The following is a 21,507-nucleotide window of genomic DNA, read 5'->3' as shown; positions in this document are numbered from 1 at the left end:
ATATCGCCATAAAGGTGTACCAGGTGTGACTCTAGAATATGTTTGTACGATATGGGTATCAAATGAAAGGTGTTAATGAGTATTTTAAAAGGGCGTGCGGTTTAGTTCTATAGGTGGACGCCTTTTCGAGATATCGCCATAAAGGTGGACCAGGGGTGACTCTAGAATGTGTTTGTACGATATTGGTATCAAATTAAAGGTATTAATGATAGTTTTAAAAGGGAGTGGTGGTAGTTGTATATGTGAAGGCGTTTGCCAGATATCGACCAAAATATGGACCAGGGTGACACAGAACATCATCTGTTGGATACCGCTAATTTATTTATATATGTAATACCTGCAAAGATTTCAAGGGTTTTTTATTTCGCCCTGCAGAACATTTTCATTTTCTTCTACTTAATATGGTAGGGGTCACAACCATTTTACAAAGTTTTTTCCAAAGTTATATTTCGCGTCAATAAACCAATCCAATTACCATGTTTCATCCCTTTTTTCGTATTTGGTATAGAATTATGGCATTTTTTTCATTTTTCGGAATTTTCGATATCGAAAAAGTGGGCGTGGTCATAGTCGGATCTCGTTCATGTTTACACCAAGATAAAGTGCGTTCGGATAAGTACGTGAACTAAGTTCAGTAAAGATATGTCGATTTTTGCTGTAGTTATCGTGTTAACGGCCATGCGGAAGGACAGATGGACCGTGTATAAAAACTGGGCGTGGCTTAAACCGATTTCGCCCATTTTCACAGAAAGCAGTTAACGTCCTAAAATCTATGCCCCTACCAAATTTCAAAAGGATTTGTAAATTTTTGTTCGACTTATGGCATTAAAAGTATCCTAGACAAATTAAATGAAAAAGGGCGGAGCCACGCCCATTTTGAAATTTTCTTTTATTTTTGTATTTTGTTTGCACCATATCATTATTGGAGTTGAATGCTGACATAACTTACTTATATACTGTAAAGATATTAAATTTTTTGTTAAAATTTTACTTTAAAAACATTTTTTTTTAAAGTGGGCGTGGTCCTTCTCCGATTTTGCTAAGTTTTATTAGGCGTACATATAGTAATAGGAGTAACGTTCCTGCCAAATTTCATTATGATATCTTCAACGACTGCCAAATTACAGCTTGTAAAAGTTTTAAGTTACCTTCTTTTAAAAGTGGGCGGTGCCACGCCCATTGTCCAAAATTTTACTAATTTTCAATTTTGCGTCATAAGTTCAACTCACCTACCAAATTTCATCGCTTTGTCTGTCTTTGGTAATGAATTATTGCACTTTTTCGGTTTTTCGAAATTTTCGATATCGAAAAAGTGGGCGTGGTTATGGTCCGATATCTGATCTGAGATGAGTGCTCAGGAATCTACATACCAAATTTCATCAAGATACCTCAAAATTTACTCAAGTTATCGTATTAACGGACGGACGGACGGACGGACGGACATGGCTAAATCAAATTTTTTTTCGATCCTGATGAATCTATCTCGATTCCTTTATACCTGTACAACCAACCGTTATGCAATCAAACTTAATATACTCCGTGAGCTCTGCTCAACTGAGTATAAAAAGCGTCAGTCGACTTACCCGAAAAACGGCACAAGGCGCTTTTAGTCCGATGTGCTTTAAGAGTGTGCTTTTATATTTTTTAAACGAATTACTTCTTCAGAACACGGTACTTTTCAAAACCTGGATCCTGTAAAACAGTGTACTTCTTCAGCATTGGGTAATTTTTTAGAACCGGTAAATTTTACGGTACTTACTTAGAACCGGGTACATTTATGTAACCGGGTTCCTTTTGTTGGATCTGGGTACTTATTACCAACCTGGCAATTTTTCGAACCACGGTACTTCTTTAAAATTGGGTAATTTTTTTTAACCGGATACTTTTTAAAATCCGGGTGCTTTTTTAGAACCGCGTACTTTTTCGAATCGGAGTACTTTTTATGAACAGTTTAGTTTTTCAGGTCCGGGTATTTTTTTTAAACCGGGTACATTTTCAGGACAGGGTACTTTTTTAGAACCGTGTTCTTTTGTAACCCTTTTTTTTTTAGAACCGGCTTCTTTTTTGAAAATGGTACCGTTTTGAATCCGGTACTAGCAATAATAAGCCATTAGCAAAAATAAGTTCCATATATATAAATATGAAAGTGAAGCTAATAACCGTAACTGTGTTAAAAAAAATTTGTTTGTGGTATCAGGTTTGTTGAAACATGTTTTGCGTTGCATTTTTAAGCAATCGTATCAAACTTTCTGGAAAATAATTAGGGATAAAGACACTCAAATTTTTGGACAATTTTCAACAGCCCGTAGCATCGAGAGAAATGGTAGTATGGATCCTAATGTTATCGATATCTCAGCAACGGATCTCGAGAATTTGAATCAATTAACTTTAGCAATTAGCCATTATTCTTCCTACAATTTTTTTTCTTTCCATGAATTTGAAAATGCCTCTAAAAAGGGCATTTGATGGTTTTTTGAGAAGTCATGCGCTGGATGGAAAAAATTGAGGAAACCACTAATTTTAAGTGGGCCTTTCAAAGTTCACTCGATCCAACTGACGGAGTGCCTTAAAACCACCTGGACGGCAACTACGTGTTGACTGTAACCTACATCAATAAGCATCACTAACCGAGTAACTTCCACCTTCACCTCCGAAATCGAAAAACTAAAAAAACTTTCAATTTTAACGAAATTTTTTTTTTAATTTAAAAGTTTTTTGCTTTTTTGATTTTTAATCGTAGTTCCAGATGGATGTAAGTCCATCCGTTTGTCTCGATGTTACAGCCTGTTGAAGATTGCGCGAAAATTCGGAATTAGTTTTTTTCCAGTAGTGTATAATTTTTTTTCGTAAATTGTGCACATCTCACTGTGTGTCCGTTTTGTAAGAAAGTCTATAAATTTTAAAGAACAAACAAAAGAACTTGTATAATTGATGCATACTAGACCTTAAATACTTTTACATCTGCGTTGTGGTTACAAAAGACTGAAATTAAATTTCGAGAGCTTTTTAAAAGGAATATCGAATGGGATGAACATTTTTAGTTTAGGAGCCAGTGAACCGAGCCAAAAACGATGAAACATACCAAGGTTAAACCAAATCGAATCCATCTGTTTGTAATCAGCACTTGATGTATTTTATTCACTTTATTTTGCTCTTCACAATTTTGTTTGTCTAAAAACGTGTTTTTTCTTTTCTAGTATAAGCAACTTGCCACTATATTAGTGTTTAACATGTTATAGATAAACGCCGATTTAAATAGCTTTACAGCTCTTTTGGGAATTTTGAAGTTCATACAAATAGTCGGAAATTAATTGTGCCATTGGGAATTACTGTAAATACACACAGATTAATCTAGAATTCTGTGATGAAAACGGTGCTATTAAATACTTTATATAAATAAAACTGGGAATGCATGTTAGCTCATGCCCGAATTTATTTAACAAAGCTGATAAATGAGTATCTATAACATAAGAACCCAAAGTATTTAATTCCATAATTTTCACACGTGAGGCATTTTAACCCGGAATTACAAAAACACATGTGCACATTTATGTAGAACATGGCACTGCAGAGTAACATTAAGGCAAATATTTGTCTGAAAGAGTTATTCGAACCACAAACAAAGTTTACGAAACAAATCTGAAAATGCCATTGCGTATACGTAACTACTTTTCATGTATAGATTCGCCATTGAGACAAGAGTTGGCAATCTTGTATGTTATAGATATATGTATGTATGTGAGCAGTGTTGGAAATAATCGACAAAAACACATGGCATCATTAATCTACTTGTAGGCACCGCAGCTGGTGTCGTACATCTCCGCTTTTTTTGTTTACTCACTCAGAAATGTCTCTCAGCACAAATGTTACCAGTCAATTTAAGTGGCGTAGTGGCGTTGAAGCGATGAAACAATTGTACAACATACAAGTACAAGCACACATATAAACTTTATACACGCCCATGTGTATGTATGTATGTTCAACTAGCAACTAACTGTTATTAGTGGTTTTTTACAAATGCCTTTGTGGGCGAGAAAAATGAAATACGTTAGCTCATTAATCACAAAAAAAACTTCCATGCGCATTTAGATGCATAAAAATATGGGTTTTAGTACCCTGACTTAGAATAATTTATTTAAATAGTATTGTATAACAAATACAAAGCAGAGACAATCAAATTTAAAAGTGTATTTAAAGGAGGGTTGAGAAACTGCACCAAATTTTTGGTTTCTTAAACCTTAATATATAAAAAACACGTGTCACACAATTGAGGCCAATGGACTCCTAAACTACTGAACCGATTTTGAATTTGTTTTGCACCCTGTGTGTATTTTGATCTAGCTTGAAATATAGGATAGGTGACTGGGTGACTAGGGTCTCGAGATATAGGCCAAAACGTGGACCCGGGCACCCCTAGAGTGCGTTTATAGAATATGGATATCAAATGAAAGCTGTTGATGAGTGCTTTAGTAGAGGGTAATTTTCATACCCCTGGGTGACTAGGGTCTCGAGATATAGGCCAAAACGTGGACCCGGGTACCCCTAAGATGTGTTTATAGAATATTGATATCAAATGAAATCTGTTGTTGAGTGCTTTAGTAGAGGGTAATTTTCATACCCCTGGGTGAGTAGGGTCTCGAGCTATAGGCCAAAACGTGGACCTGGGTACCCCTAGGATGTGTTTATAGAATATTGATATCAAATGAAAGCTGTTAATGAGTGCTTTAGTAGAGGGTAATTTTCATACCCCTGGGTGAGTAGGGTCTCGAGCTATAGGCCAAAACGTGGACCCGGGTACCCCTATGATGTGTTTATAGAATATTGATATCAAATGAAAGCTGTTGATGAGTGGTTTAGTAGAGGGTAATTTTCATACCCCTGGATGAGTAGGGCCTCGAGCTATAGGCCAAAACGTGCACCTGGGTACCCCTAGGATGTGTTTATAGAATATGGATATCAAATGAAAGCAGTTGATGAGTGCTTTAGTACAGAGTAATATATTATCCCAAGACGGACTGGGACTGGGATTAGGACTGGGACTGGGACTGAGACTCGGCGTGGGACTGGGACTGAGACTAGGAGTGGGACTGGGACTGGGACTGGAATAAAATACATACCACCCTCTGGGACAAGCAATAAGGGATGCAGAAGAATAAGAAGAAATTTAGAGAAGAGAAAGGAGAAGGAGATTGGGAAAGAGATAGAATGAGACGAAGATGGAGATAGATGAATCGAAAAAGACTAAGGAAGGAATGAATAAAAGGATTAAGAAAAAGTGAAGAGGGCAGATTCAGACGGAAAAAGTTTATTAAAATGTATGCAGGTAGGCCAAATTTAGGGCAGGACAACGTCTGCCGGGTCTTCTAGTCTTAATTTAAAATATTTAGAAAGCGAAAGAGTGGCTGGGAAAGAGTAATTAAGTGATACAATAAAAACAAAATAAAAAAAATTTTAAACACTTCCTTTATATAAATGGACAAAAATGAGCGACAAATGTCACCTTATATAAAGACATATTCTTGCTAAACACTGATTTTTAAATTTTGACAGAAATTGCAAAAATATTTATGAGAAGTAAAAATATAAAAGTGAAGCCCACATTACTTGGATTGGAAAGCTGGTAGGAAAGGAGATATTATTAGTCAATCAATTGCGCTCCAGCTTTATATTTTTACTTCTCATAAATATTTTTGCAATTGCTATGTCAAAATTTAAAAAGCAGTGTTTAGCAAGAATATGTCTTTATATAAGGAGATATTTTTCCCTGATTTTTGTGCATTTATATAAAGGAAGTGTTTAAAATATTTATATTTTATTTTTATTTTCTCCTTTTCTCACATTTTCTCTTTGTCTTAACCAATCTTTTAAGTTTTACGCTTGTAGCGCTCAATGAGAACTTACATAAAAATCAATCCCAAAATTCCCTCCGTTTCGTACGATTTTTCTAAATATCTCATCCGGTGCGCCCCCTAGCGACTATTTTTGTATCACGTCATCGGCTGTCATCGACCTCTGAATTAAGTTTGAAATTTCAAGTCTCTAGCTCATCGAGAAGTTACTTAAAAGCTGGTTTGAAAATTTTCAAATCCTTATCTAATAATTTCGATCCTTGCGCTACCTAACGGAAAAGGGCATTGTCACGGTGTTGTAACCTATGTGTAAAGTTTCACGTTTGTAGCTCAATGAGAAGTTACTTAAAAATCGATTGGAAGACTTGTATGAAAATATTATTAAAGATTACTAAAAATGAGGATTAATAAATACTGAACGAAATGCTCTTCCTGTAGTAGTATTTGGTACATTTGGTGGGGCATTGGCAGTTGTTGTTGCCACGCGCTCTATGGCTGATTCAGCATCTAAAACTGTAAAGAAAACAAGTAAGGAGGGCTAAGTTCGGGTGTAACCAAATATTACATACTCAGCTAAGAGCTTTGGAGACAAAATAAGAGAAAATCAACATGTAGGAAAATGAACTTAGGGTAACACTGGAATGTGTTTTTATGACATGGGTATCAAATGGAAGGTATTAAAGAGTATTTTAAAAGAGAGTGAGCCATAGTTCTATAGGTGGACGCCATTTCGCACAGATTTCGGGACCAGGGGTGACTCTAGAATTTGTTTGTACGATATGGGTATCAAATTAAAGGTGCTAATGAGTATTTGAAAAGGGAGTGGGCCTTAGTTCTATAGGTGGACGCCTTTTCGAGATATCGCCATAAAGGTGGACCAGGGGTGACTCTATAATGTGCTTGTACGATATGGGTATCAAAATAAAGGTATTAATGAGGGTTTTAAAAGCGAGTGTCCCTTAGTTGTATATGTGAAGGCGTTTTCGAGATATCGACCAAAATGTGGACCAGGGTGACCCAGAACATCATCTGTCGGGTACCGCTAATTTATTTATATGTGTAATACCACGAACATTATTCCCGCCAACATTCCAAGGGCTTTCGATTTCGCCCTGCAGAACTTTTTCATTTTCTTCTACCTAATATGGTAGGTGTCACACCCATTTTACAAAGTTTTTTCTAAAGTTATATTTTGCGTCAATAAACCAATCCAATTACAATGTTTTATCCCTTTTTAAACGGTTTTATTTAGCTTGACTTGGCAGGCTGGTTGGTTGGATGGCTGGTTGGTTGGCCGGCACGAATTTTGTATTTGAAATTTAAGTAACTTCCCGATAAGCTACAAGCTTGAAACTTGGAATATAGTTCAGAACCCGATAACAATGCAATAATAAGAAAAAATCGCCGCCAGGTGGCGCAAGGATTGAGATATTCACAAAAATCGTATTTGTGGTCAGATTTGGTCCATATTTGGAACACATATTACATACAGTCCGGTAGATAAAACATCAAAATATTTTGGAGTTGGGGGGAGGACAGGCATACGTGGCGCAGAGTCGAGTAAAGTCTTTGGAAGGATTATGTATTGAGGACTTAGATTGTAACAAATTGTCAGGAAAGAGTCCTTGTAATATTGAGTCACTAAATGAACTAAATAGAATAAGAAATAATAGGCAATTAAATAAAGTCTAAAAACTTGAAAATTACTTACTTACTTAATTGGCGCTTAACCGTCTAAACGGTTATGGCCGTCCAACAAGGCGCACCAGTCGCTCCTTCGCTCCGCCAACCGGCGCCAATTGGTAACACCAAGGGAGTTTAAATCGTTTTCCACCTGGTCCTTCCAACGGAGTGGGGGCCGCCCTCTACCTCTGCTTCCATAGGCGGGTTCCGATAGAAACACTTTCTTGGCCGGAGCATCATCTTTCATTCGCATAACATGGCCTAGCCAGCGCAGCCGCTGCGCTTTAATTCGCTGGACTATGTTGATGTCTGCGTATAGCTCGTACAGCTCATCATTAAATCTTCTTCGGTACTCGCCATCGCCAACGCGTAGAGGTCCATAAATCTTTCGAAGAACTTTTCTCTCGAACACTCCCAAAGCCGCTTCATCTGCTGTTGTCATGGTCCATGCTTCTGCCCCATATAGCAGGACGGGTACGATAAGTGACTTGTAGAGTACGATTTTCGTTCGCCGAGAAAGGACTTTACTTTTCAATTGCCTACCTAGTCCAAAGTAGCATTTATTGGCAAGATTTATTCTTCGCTGGATTTCAGTGCTGAAACTTGAAAATAAAATAATTAAAAAAAAAGTTTTAAGTTAAACGGTTTTATTGAAAACAATACTTCCATGAAGTAATAATAATACTAAAAGCTAGAAAATATTTAGGTAGGTCCTAGGTACTAGTCATCACACTCCTCATCAATCTAGGGCGTTGATCAGACAATTAAATAAAAGCGTTGGAAGCGTGAAATTTCTAAAAATGTGAGGCGTACCTGATTAAGGTTCGGTTGGTCTTATATATGACTATCAATAGAAATTTCACGCTTCCAACGCTTTTATTTAATTGTCTGATCAACGCCCTAGATTGATGAGGAGTGTGATGACTAGTACCTAGGACCTACCTAATTATTTTCTAGCTCTTAGTATCATTATTACTTCATGTAAATATTGTTTTCAATAAAACCGTTAAACTTAAAATTTTTTTTTCATATTTGGTATAGAATTACGGCATTTTTTTCATCATTCGTAATTTACGATATCGAAAATGTGGGACCGGTCATAGACGGATTTCGGCCATTTTTTATACAAAGATAAAGTGAGTTCAGATAAGTACGTGAACTAAGTTAAGTAAATATATATCGATCTTTGCTCAAGTTATCGTGTTAACGGCCGAGCGGAAGGACACGCGGCCGACTGTGTATAAAATCTGGGCGTGGCTTCAACCGAATTCGCCCATTTTCACAGACAGCAGTTATCGTCATAGAATCTATGCCCTACCAAATTTCACAAAGATTGGTAAATTTTTGTTCGACTTATGGCATTAAAATTATCCTAGACAAATTAAATGAAAAAGGCCGGAGCCACGCCCATTTTGAAATTTTCTTTTATTTTTGTATTTTGTTGTACCATATCATTACTGGGGATGAATGTTCACATAATTTACTTATATACTGTAAAGATATTAAATTTTTTATTAAAATTTGACTTTACCGTTCTTGCCAAATTTCATCATGATATCTTCAACGACTGCCAAATTAAAGCTTGCAAAACTTTTAAATTTCTTTCTTTTAAAAGTGGCCGTAGCCACGCCCATTGTCCAATATTTTACTAATTTTCTATTTTGCGTCATAAGTTCAACTCACCTACAAAGTTTCATCGCTTTATCCGTCTTTGGTAATGAATTATCGCACTTTTTCGGTTTTTCGAAATTCTCGATATCGAAAAAGTGGGTGTGGTTAAAATCCGATATCGTTCATTTTAAATAGCGATCTGAGATGAGTGCCCAGAAACCTACGTACCAAATTTCGTCAAGATACCTCAAAATGTACTCAAGTTATCATGTTAAAGGACAGACGAACGGACGGACGGACGGAATTTTTTTTCGATACTGATGATTTTGATATATGGAAGTCTATATCTATCTCGATTCCCTTATACCTGTAAAACCAACCGCTATCCAATCAAAGTTAATATACTCTGTGAGCTCTGCTCAACTGAGTATAAAAATACGGTAGTACATCGTTTAAAAATTGATTTTTCTTTAACTTACATGTCAAATTCCGTTCCTTAGCGATGTTGTGAAGTATAGCGATAACAATAATAACATTTTTCGGGGTATCCAAATCTGCACGAAGACGTCCGAAAATAGAATGGAATTTCGATTTAGTCTGTCCGTTTAGGCATTCTATTTTGCTCCGGGTGACAATATGTGTTGTACCTATCATCAGGACAAAATTAAACATGAATAAATATGCACATTGCCAAGCATGTCGTGATGTTTAAACCTCTCTTCTTTTGGTGTTGAAGGATTCCTAACAGGGGTTAACAAAATAGGTGACAAAGGGTATCCTCCATCTCCCAGTAGTACACCATTATGGGAACTTCTCGTTATCTCTAATTTATTTTTTAATTGGCACTCGTTCAAAAACCGAGCGGTATAAAGGAATCGAAATAGATATAGACTTCCATACATCAAAATCATCAGTATCGAAAAAAATTTGATTGAGCCATGTCCGTCCGTCCGTCCGTCTGTCCGTTAACACGACAACTTGAGTAAATTTTGAGGTATCTTGATAAAATTTGGAATGCAGGTTCCTGGGCACTCATCTCAGTTCGCTATTTAAAATGAACGATATCGGACTATAACCACGCCCACATTTCGAATAATCGAATAAGTGCGGTAATTCATTACCAAAGATGGATAAAGCTATGAAACTTAGTACGTGGGTTGAACTTATGACGCAAAATAGAAAGTTAGTAAAATTTTGACAATGGGCGTGGCGCCACCCACTTTTAAAAGAAGGTATTTTAAAAGTTTTGCAAGCTGTAATTTGGCAGTCGTTGAAGATATCATGATGAAATTTGGCAGGAACGATAATCCTATTACTGTATGGGTGCTAAATAAAAATTAGCGAAATCGGATGACAAACACGCCCACTTAAAAAAAAAACATTTTTTTAAAGTAAAATTTTAACAAAAAATTTAATATCTTTACAGTATAAAAGTAAATTATGTGAACATTCATCCCCAGTAATGATATGGTACAACAAAACACAAAAATAAAAGAAAATTTCAAAATGGGCGTGGCTGCATCCTTTTTCATTTAATTTGTCTAGGATACTTTTAATGCCATAAGTCGAACAAAAATTTACCAATCCTTGTGAAATTTGGTAGGGACTTAGATTCTAGGACGATAACTGTTTTCTGTGAAAAAGGGCGAAATCGGTTGAAACCACGCCCAGTTTTTATACGCAGTCTACCGTATGTCCTTCCGCTCGGCCGTTAACACGATAACTTGAGCAAAAATCGATATATCTGTACTAAACTCAGTTCACGTACTTATCTGAACTCACTTTGTATTGGTAAAAAAAATGGCCGAAATCCGACTATGACCACGCCTACCTTTCCGATATCGAAAATTACGAAAAATGAAAAAAAAAAATGCCAAAATTCAATACCAAATACGAAAAAGGGATGAAACATGGTAATTGGATTGGTTTGTTGACGCAAAATATTAGTTTAGAAAAAACTGTGTAAAATGGGTGTGACACCTGCCATAATAAGTAGAAGAAAATGAAAAAGTTCTGCCGGGTGAAATCAAAAACCCTGGGAATCTTAGCAGGAATACTGTTCGGGGTATTACATATATAAATAAATTAGCGGTACCCGACAGATGATGTTCTGGGTCACCGTGGTCCACATTTTGGACGATATCTCGAATACGCCTTCACATATACAACTACCACCACTCCCTCTTAAAACCCTCACCCTCCACCATTATGGCTATATCTCGAAAAGGCGTCCACCTATAGAACTAAGGCCCACGCCCTTTTAAAATACTCATTAGCAACTTTCATTTGATACCCATATCGTACAAACAAATTTTAGAGTCACCCCTGGTCCACCTTTATGTCCACCTATAGAACAATGGCCCACTCCCTTTTAAAATACTCGTTAATACCTTCCATTTGATATACGTGTCATACAAACACATTCCAGGGTTACCCTAGGTTAATTTTCCTACATGGTGATTTTCCCTTATTTCGCCTCCATAGCTCTCAGCTGAGTATGTAATGTTCGGTTACACCCGAACTTAGCCTTCCTTACTTGTTTATTACTTAAATTAGTTTTTTATTACTAGTTCTCATGGCTGGGATACCCAGGTACCAATAGTAGTTCTTGCCTTGTGGTACCCGCGTACCCAGCCATGCGAACTAAGAAGAAAAATTATTCATGAACAGGACGGTCAAGGTAATGTACTGTCATCATCACTCCAACATCCTTCGCAGGGCATTTTATCCTAACGTATGTGCAATCAATTGCTCCAATAACTGCAGGAAATCTGGACACGTTGTAAAACTTAGATTTTACATCAGCCAACTCCTGATTTTATGGATATGCAATGAAGTGTGGCAACAAAAGGGCAATCTTTTTGCATGTGTTTTTTATAACCCTTCCAACTGTAGCCTGTGACATTCCATGAAGATCACCTTAAATGACTAAAATAGGTAAATTCAAGTAAAATTCTGCAGAGCACAAATTATAGCACCCTCCAATGTCACTTTGGTGAACATTTCTTCCTAAAAATCGCAACGCCGTGAGAACCTGCAGGCTGGCGGAAATTGGAAGTCCCCTGTTATTCAAAGGTTCGTCAATATTCAAAATTTCTATGAGATATAGAATCGTAGCCTTATCGAATCGATATCGCATATAAAACTCGTCTTCCTCCATTTGGAAGGGATCGTACCGCGTCTTATACACCTTTTCCCTCCTACTTGGGATTGCATCATCTAAAATCGCAAAATTCGTTGATTTGTGCGCATTTTTTCACTTTTACTTCAATAATTTCACTTCTGTTTCAATTTATCGTAATTTCGCAAGTATGCAACGCAAAACGTCAACTTAAATGAGATTTTAATATTTTAAAATGACGTTCGCACCATTTTAAAATTAAAACTCCTTTTTAGAGATAAAACAGTGCTTAAGTTGACTACAACATACTTAAAACGATGTTTAATTTAGAATCATGTTTAAATCGATAAAACTTTTTTCTAACTTGACTATGATTACGGGCCATTAATTTTAAATTTCACCCGAGGAAATGACCCTAAGAAATATCTCCTCAAAACAAGGTAAATTTTCGAGAGTTGAGTATAAGATGAAGAACGTAACAAAATTGTTTTGTTAAATCTAGCCACAGTTTCATGAAATATTCAACTGTTTACTCTTCCATGAAATATAAAACTTAATGGAGGGTAGATTAGGCAGTTGGCTCAAGGTGTGCTAAGTACAGTTATTGTCATTAAAAAAGATAAACTTAATCACTTGAAATGCGGAAATATACGCTCCAACTAACAATCTATCTCTGAATTTATTGTATAATGTAACTAACGTAGAGGTAGTAGGTAAGAGAGTAAGATTTACTTTAATTATTGTGTTATTTTGCTTCTTTATTGGCAGTTGTGATCTTACTTCATCACACGAGTAGCATTGCCATTGTCAACAATTAGGTATAGGTGAATATACATACGTACATACATACTATGTGTACATATATATAAACAATTAAGAATATAAGCTGAAGTTAAGAAAAACTACGTACGGACTGTAATAAATAATGAATAGAAATATACAGTTTTAAGAAAACAATGGCACGAGCAGTAGCAAAAATAAATAAATTAGGTAGAAATTACATACAAAAATAAAATGAAACAATTGCATAGAAAATTGTAGAGGTAAACAATAGATTCATTGCAGACATGCAGCAAAGCGCTAAGTACTAGCAATCGCTCTAAAGACTAAGCTGTGATTAAATTACATTTTTAAGAATAAAGCGCTGGTGTCAGGCAATAACTGTGCTTAAAGTCTATGTGGATTAGCAAGAATAGAATAAATATCTATTGATATCACAAAACGTGATAAATTACTTTCATAGTTTTGATGGCTGATTGAGAGCTTAAGTGATATCGAGCTATGCATCAGGAGAGGTATTATGAGTGACTTGTTGAGCGCGATTTTTTTTTCTTCGAGAGAGGACTTTACTTTCCAATTTTTTACTCTATCCAAACTAGCACTTCTTGACAAGAGTTATCCGCTGTCCGTTTCATTTAGAGGCCGGCATTGTTTTCGCTGTTGATGCTGGTTTACAAATGGACGACGTCCTTTACAGTCTCGAATTTATATCCATCAACAACGAAATGGCTGCCAAGGCGCAAACTCGCCGATTATTTTTTTATTCCGAGTCACTTGAAACTTGTTAGTATTCAAATTTGAGAAAATTGATAGGTGCAGCTTTTCATTGTTAAAAATCTGAGTATATTTGACCTAAAAAAGTGGGAAGGACTCTTTTGGGATTACTTGTGGTTCTTTGAGACACCGTCAGAATTTATTTGGCCATACAGAAACTATTTGCGATCTATATGGGATCACTAATTAACTGTTTTCAAATAAATTATTAATGAATAATAACGGGATCGTTTGGTATCACTTCGGTATTCATCATTATTATTAACTGGCGTTTAATTACCCAAAACGAAGTTGACCGTTTCCTGTTTCGTGATAGCTGATACTGACTGAATGCAGCAAGTGTCATCAAGTCTTCCTCCACATGCTCCTCTCACGGCTTATAAATACGGGTGCTTATACATGGGAATACTTGCTGCTGCTTCTTCGTTAGTATAACATGACCTAGCTAGCATGGTATTTGTGCTCTTATTCGGTGCACTACGCTTATATCTGAATAGAGCCATACAGCTCATCATTATACCTTCTTTGTTACTTGCCGAAGGCATAACGAATAGGACCCTAAATACTCTGGAAGACCTTCCTCTCTCTGATTCAAGCAGAGAGCATGAGATACTTAAATAGCGTGAATTTATGAATTTTATTCGTCGACATTTCAATCACCTTCTCAGTCCAAAATATAAAGGGCTAAGGCGGAATAGTAGTTCCCTGCAAAGCTAATAAGTCATCGCTAAATGACGCTGAACTACGCCACCACCTCCGTAATTTATGGAACGCACCTCTCCCAACCATTTGAGGCCGAATGAGATTTTGGACAAGCCAACATTGTATTATGCGATTTCTTTAAAAAATGAATCATTTGCGCCTTGGCAGTCACATAAATTTTTAAGGATATTTATTCGATATTGTGGAGGTTTTCGTCTTTCTGGGAAATAGCACTAATATCTGCTTAGAAATTCGCTAACAAGGAAAAGTTTTAGTTTAATGCTGCCCGGCCGTTTACATTTCATGCCTTGCCTTCTGCATCACATCTCAATTAGGGAGGTGTTTGAGCCCTTGCATTAACGAGAGCTTTGGTATAGGTAAAGTTTTCCAGAGATTGTATTAGGCGTGTTAGTATTCAGTAAGATGAACAAAGCTATGTAGGATATCTCCAAAATCGAAGCGTGACACAACACTCATATGATTGATATGACGTGGCTTGAAGGCAGCAGAGGGCATTGAAAGTTGCACTTTTTCTATAAGGCTGTATGCAGAGATTAGCCTTCGACGACTCATCCGAGAGGCTGGATCACTCAAGGATTAGTAACATCAACCATTTAGCCAGGGTTTTGGTACAAAAATTGATGGATAAGAGAAGAACACAGGAGTTTCAAGATTAACAGGAATACTTACATGTCACTGTAGACTAAAAGAAAAACCCTGTAAATCGACTAAAAAACTAAGGATCCCTGGATCGGTGAAGTTAATAATGAGCACGTACAAAATAAGTAAATACATGGCGCAATTTACGTTCGGCCAGTTAAAGACCGAGCTTCTCTTCCGATTTTCGTGTACTTCTTTTTAATTTTTTCTGCAAATTATCGGAACTGGCCTATATGTTTTATGCTGACTCCGATAAGAAGCTTCTAGGCAGGTGAGTTTTTATTGATTAGCTTTTTATAGCAGAAATACACTCGTAGTAGAGGTTAGGTTGGCAAATACTAGAAGCTTTCTGAGATATATGCTACTCATTTCTTCCTAAAAGCAACATTGCTCACATATTTTATCACTGGCCAAGCCTAATTTAAGGGCACATGACGCCAGAAGGCAGTGTCCGGTCAGAATACCCATCATGAGTCTACAGTCCTCTTTTTATACTCAGTTGAGCAGAGCTCACAGAGTATATTAAGTTTGATTGGATAACGGTTGGTTGTACGTATATAAAGGAATCGAGATAGATATAGACTTCCATATATCAAAATAATCAGGATCGAAAAAAAATTTGATTGAGCCATGTCCGTCCGTCCGTCCCTCCGTCCGTCCGTCCGTCCGTTAACACGATAACTTGAGTAAATTTTGAGGTATCTTGATGAAATTTGGTATGTAGGTTCCTGAGCACTCATCTCAGATCGCTATTTAAAATGAACGATATCGGACTATAACTACGCCCACTTTATCGATATCGAAAATTTCGAAAAACCGAAAAAGTGCGATAATTCATTACAAAAGACAGATAAAGCGACGAAACTTGGTAGATCAGTTGAACTTATGACGCAGAATAGAAAATTAGTAAAATCTTGGACAATGGGCTTGGCACCGCCCACTTTTAAAAGAAGGTAATTTAAAACTTTTGCAAGCTGTAATTTGGCAGTCGTTGAAGATATCATGATGAAATTTGGCAGGAACGTTACTCCTATTACTATATGTACGCTTAATAAAAATTAGCACAATCGGAGAAGGACCACGGCCACTTTTAAAAAAAAAATTTTTTTAAAGTAAAATTTTAACAAAAAATTTAATATCTTTACAGTATATAAGTAAATTATGTCAACATTCAACTTCAGTAATGATATGGTCCAACAAAATACAAAAATAAAAGAAAATTTCAAAATGGGCGTGGTTCCGCACTTTTTCATTTAATTTTTCTAGGATACTTTTAATGCCATAAATCGAACAAAAATTTACCAATCCTTTTGAAATTTGGTAGGGCATAGATTTTATGACACTAACTGTTATCTGTAAAAATGGGCGAAATCGGTTGATGCCACGCCCAGTTTTTATACACAGTCGTCCGTCTGTCCTTCCGCATGGCCGTTAACACGATAACTTGAGCAAAAATCGACATATCTTTAATGAACTTAGTTCACGTGCTTACTTGAACTCACTTTATCTTGGCATGAAAAATGAACGAAATCCGACTATGACCACGCCCACTTTTTCGATATCGAAAATTACGAAAAATGAAAAAAATGCCATAATTCTATACCAAACACGAAAAAAGGGATAAAACATGGTAAGGTAATTGGATTGGTTTATTGACGCGAAATATAACTTTAGAGAAAACTTTATAAAATGGTTGTGATGCCTACCATATTAAGTAGAAGAAAATGAAAAAGTTCTGCAAGGCGAAAAAAAACCCTTAAAATCTTGGCAGGTATTACATATATAAATAAATTAGCGGTATCCAACAGATGATGTTCTGGGTCACCCTGGTCCACATTTTGGTCGATATCTGGAAAAGGCGTCCACCTATAGAACTAAGCCCCACGCCCTTTTAAAATACTCATTAACACCTTTCATTTGATACCCATATCGTACATATTCTAGAGTCACCCCTGGTCCACCTTTATGGCGATATTTCGAAACGGCGTCCACCTATAGAACTAAGGATTACTCCCTTTTAAAATACTCATTAACACCTTTCGTTTGATGCCCATATTGTACAAACAAATTCTAGAGTCACCCCTGGCCCACCTTTATGGCGATATCTCGAAACGGCGCCCACCTATGGAACTAAGGATTACTCCCTTTTAAAATACTCATTAACACCTTTCGTTTGATGCCCATATTGTACAAACAAATTCTAGAGTCCCCCTGGCCCACCTTTATGGCGATATCTCGAAACGGCGTCCACCTATGGAACTAAGGATTACTCCCTTTTAAAATACTCATTAGCACCTTTCATTTGATACCCATATCATACAAACGAATTCTAGAGTCACCCCTGGCCCAACTTTATGGCGATATCTCGAAACGGCGTCCACCTATGGAACTAAGGATTACTCCCTTTTAAAAAACTCATTAACACCATTCGTTTGATGCCCATATTGTACAAACAAATTCTAGGGTCACCCCTGGTCCACCTTTATGGCGATATCTCGAAACAGCGTCCACCTATGGAACTAAGGATTACTCCCTTTTAAAATACTCATTAACACCTTTCATTTGATACCCATATCGTACAAACGCATTCTAGAGTCAACCCTGATCCACCTTTATGGCTATATCCCTAAATAGCGTCCGCCTATAGAACTATGGCCCACTCCCTCATAAAATACTCTTTAATGCCTTTTATTTGATACACATGTCATACAAACACATTCCAGGGTTTCCTCGGTTCATTTTCCTACCTGGTTATTTTCCCTTATGTTGTCACCATAGCTCTCAACTGAGTATGTAATGTACGCTTACACCCGAACTTAACCTTCCTTACTTGTTAATGATAGGAGTAACCTTGTTTGTCCGCTTCGCGTCCCTCCCTTTTTAACTAGTTCATCCGCTTTTTAATCCCATTCTCATATGCCCTGGAACCCAATATAAATGCATGCTTCTTCGGATTCTTTCCAGAGATTACACTCTTACACTCTAACATACTTTTTGATGCTGTACTGTGCAGATTTTTGCCTTCATTGTGATTTGCTGTCACTACTTCTAATCTGTTTATTTCCGGATCAGCGTAGTATATATACCGCATACCTTATTACTTTCACTGCCTTGGAACCATCTGTTTACATGTGTACATCACATCTCACTGCGTATTAGTATTCAGTTGTAGGAACAAAGCTATGTAGGATATCTCCAAAATCGAAGCGTGACACAGAACTCATATGATTCACATGTGGATTGAAGCCAGTAGAGGGTATTTAAACGAAGATCTTCGCTTCCAGAACCTCTAGAATAGCTCCTTCGAAGGGCAGATACTGAATTGATGACACTATACAACTACGGCCGTATAGTCTGACCTCAAGCGAAACTGGCATACATTGCAGCCGTAGGCTGTTTTGATAACTACTGTAATGCTGAGCATTGATAGCCTGCATACCTCTCTAATATTTTGGGGTTGGTTCATTTTTGTGAGGCTGTCCACCAAAAAAAGGCCCCCATAGTATAGGATAGGATTTACCTTCAATGTAAATACCCAATGAGAGAGAGAGGGCGATAGACCCCACGTACATCCCAACAATTTGTACATGCATAGATTGCCGTCGGGGCCTTATCCAGTCTGTCCTCCACGTTGAGCTCCCACGACAACTTACTTAGAATGTGTCCGTCTGTGAAGTTGCACAACTTTACACTACAAAACTGGCGGAGGAAAAACTTATTTCGTACATTTTAGTCTTGGTATTTTTTACATCATGTAAAATTTGCACTGTTTTCCTCTGGAAAATATGTGTAAAAATGGTAAACTTTACATTCTGTTTTTTTTTTGTGCGTATTTGTTTATAATCTAAAGAATGATCTTCTGGCTACTTATAGCAAATTGATTTGAGGTATTTATAAAATGTAAGTTTAACCTACATCTAGTTCTATCGAAGGTGTCACACCCCTTTAACAAAGTTTTTTCTAAAGTTATAGTTTGCGTCAATAAACCAATCAAATTACCATGTTTCATCCCTTTTCGTATTTGGTATAGAATTATGGCATTTTTTTCATTTTTCGTAATTTTCGATATCGCAAAAGTGGGCGTGGTCAAAGTCGGATTTCGGCCATATTTTATACCACGATAAAGCGACTTCAGATAAGTACATGAACTAAGTTTAGTAAAGATATATCGGTTTTTGCTCAAGTTATCGTGTTAACGGCCGAGCGGAAAGACAGACGGCCGACTGTGTATAAAACCTGGGCGTGGTTTCAACCGATTTCGCCCATTTTTACAGGAAACAATTATTGTCATAAAAGCTATGCCCCTACCAAATTTCGCAAGGATTGGTAAATGTTTGTTCGACTTATGGCATTAAAAGTATTCTAGACAAATTAAATGAAAAAGGGCGAGGCCACACCCATTTTGAAATTTTCCATTATTGGAGTTGAATGTTGACATAATTTACATATATACTCTAAAGATATAACATTTTTTGTTAAAATTTGACTTTTAAATTTTTTTTAAGTGGTCGTGTTCGTCATCCGATTTTACTAATAGGAGTAACGTTCCTGCCAAATTTCGTTATGATATCTTCAACGATTGCCAAATTACAGCTTGCAAAACTTTTAAATTACCTTCTTTTAAAAGTGCGCGGTACCACGCCCATTCTCAAAAATGTTACTAATTTTCTATTCTGCGTCATAAAGTCAACCCACCTACCAAGTTTCATCGCTTTATCCGTCTTTGGTAATGAATTATCGCACTTCTTCGGTTTTTCGAAATTTTCGATATCGAAAAAGTGGGCGTGGTTGTACTCCGATTTCGTTCATTTTAAATAGCGATCTGAGATGAACCTACATACCAAATTTCATTAAGATACCTCAAAATTTACTCAAGTTATCGTGTTTACGGACGGACGGACGGACGGACGGACATGGCTAAATGAATGTCCTTTTTCGCCCTGATCATTTTGATATATAGAAGTCTATATCTATCTCGATTAGTTTGTGCCGTTACGCATTACCGTTATGCGAACAAAGTTAATATACTCTGTGAGCTCTGCTCAGCTGAGTATAAAAATGAAAGCGATGAATGCACTTTATGAGTGTTGATATGAAAATAGGTGCTATTTGCAGCTAAATTGGGCACCTAATGATTGTTATATTTATATATAAGTACATTTGCTTATAAGCATACAACAATCAAGCACATGGCGCATAATACATACATACATACACACAATCTCATTGTTGTCACGCTTGGTGGCTTTGTTACGGCGATCGCACGCTACTTTATGCAAATTCATACACTTAAGCTTTCATATGTACGTACATATGTGTATATGTGTATATATCTACTTATAAGCATTTTATACTTAATCTAAATCATTTTAAGCTAATCATAATTTTTGCTACATGCAATGAGTGAGCGAGCAACAACTTTGCTGGTAGCCAAAGTAAACACTTGGTTAGCAACAGGCTACATTTTCAATTTGCACATTTACATATGTGTGTGTGAAAACATATCACATTCAACAAATTGCCGCAATTGTGATGAAGTAGGAAATGAGTTGGGTACAATAAAGCGCCAACAAAGATGCTTTGAAGCAGCAACAACAAATATAAAAAAAAAAATTTGCGAAAAACAGAAAAATGATGCTAATCTCATATTTTATGTTTACACACGTAAAACTTTTAGAGAAACATTCATACAAACTCACATTTTTGCAAGTTGCCTATTAATAAGATGATACACAAATAAATAAACAACCAGCAAAATAAATAAAAAGTAAGGAAGTCTAAGTTCAGGTGAAACCGAACATTACATACCCAGCTGTACACTTGAAATGCTGTTGTTGTTTGTTTTGTGTGCTTAATAGTGTTGCAAGGCTGCGCAATAATACATATACATATGGCTGTTCTATTCTGAACTAATTTTTCTTCGATTTATGGCTCCCGAAACACAGAAAATTGCTTAGTCATAAAAGGAGTGGTGCCGCGCCCATTTTTTTTAAATTTAAAGTTTTGACTATTTATTGTTATAAATCCATTTGGGAAATGAAATTCCATTGATATAAAGGTCTTTGTTTGCAAAGATATAGCTTATTTTATTCGTCCACGACCCTTTTAAAAATCTTTTATATAAAAGTGGGCGTGGTCCTTAACCGATTTCGTCAATTTTTCTTCAAAGCATTCCTTATAGTAAAGGCAACCTCTCTGCCGAATTTTGTTACAATAGCTGTAACTATTTTTGATTTATGATGATAATATTTGTAAAATTGATTTTATCACAAGTGGGCGGTACCACGCCCATTTTAAAAATTTTTTTCAAATTTTTATCAAGAGTCT

General features: G+C 36.5%; 1 protein-coding gene across 11 annotated transcripts in view; it reads left to right on the top strand.

Annotated features, from left to right (window-relative positions):
* The window catches only part of LOC137240465 (serine-rich adhesin for platelets), a 361,236-nt gene that overhangs the window by 303,275 nt on the left and 36,454 nt on the right, over window positions 1-21,507 (top strand). The gene's annotated exons all lie outside the window — the stretch shown is intronic.

Source organism: Eurosta solidaginis, chromosome 2 (assembly GCF_040869045.1).
Source record: "Eurosta solidaginis isolate ZX-2024a chromosome 2, ASM4086904v1, whole genome shotgun sequence".
NCBI classification, from domain to species: domain Eukaryota; kingdom Metazoa; phylum Arthropoda; class Insecta; order Diptera; family Tephritidae; genus Eurosta; species Eurosta solidaginis.
Note: the sequence above shows the minus strand (reverse complement) of the source record. Positions and strands in the feature narration are given on the sequence as shown.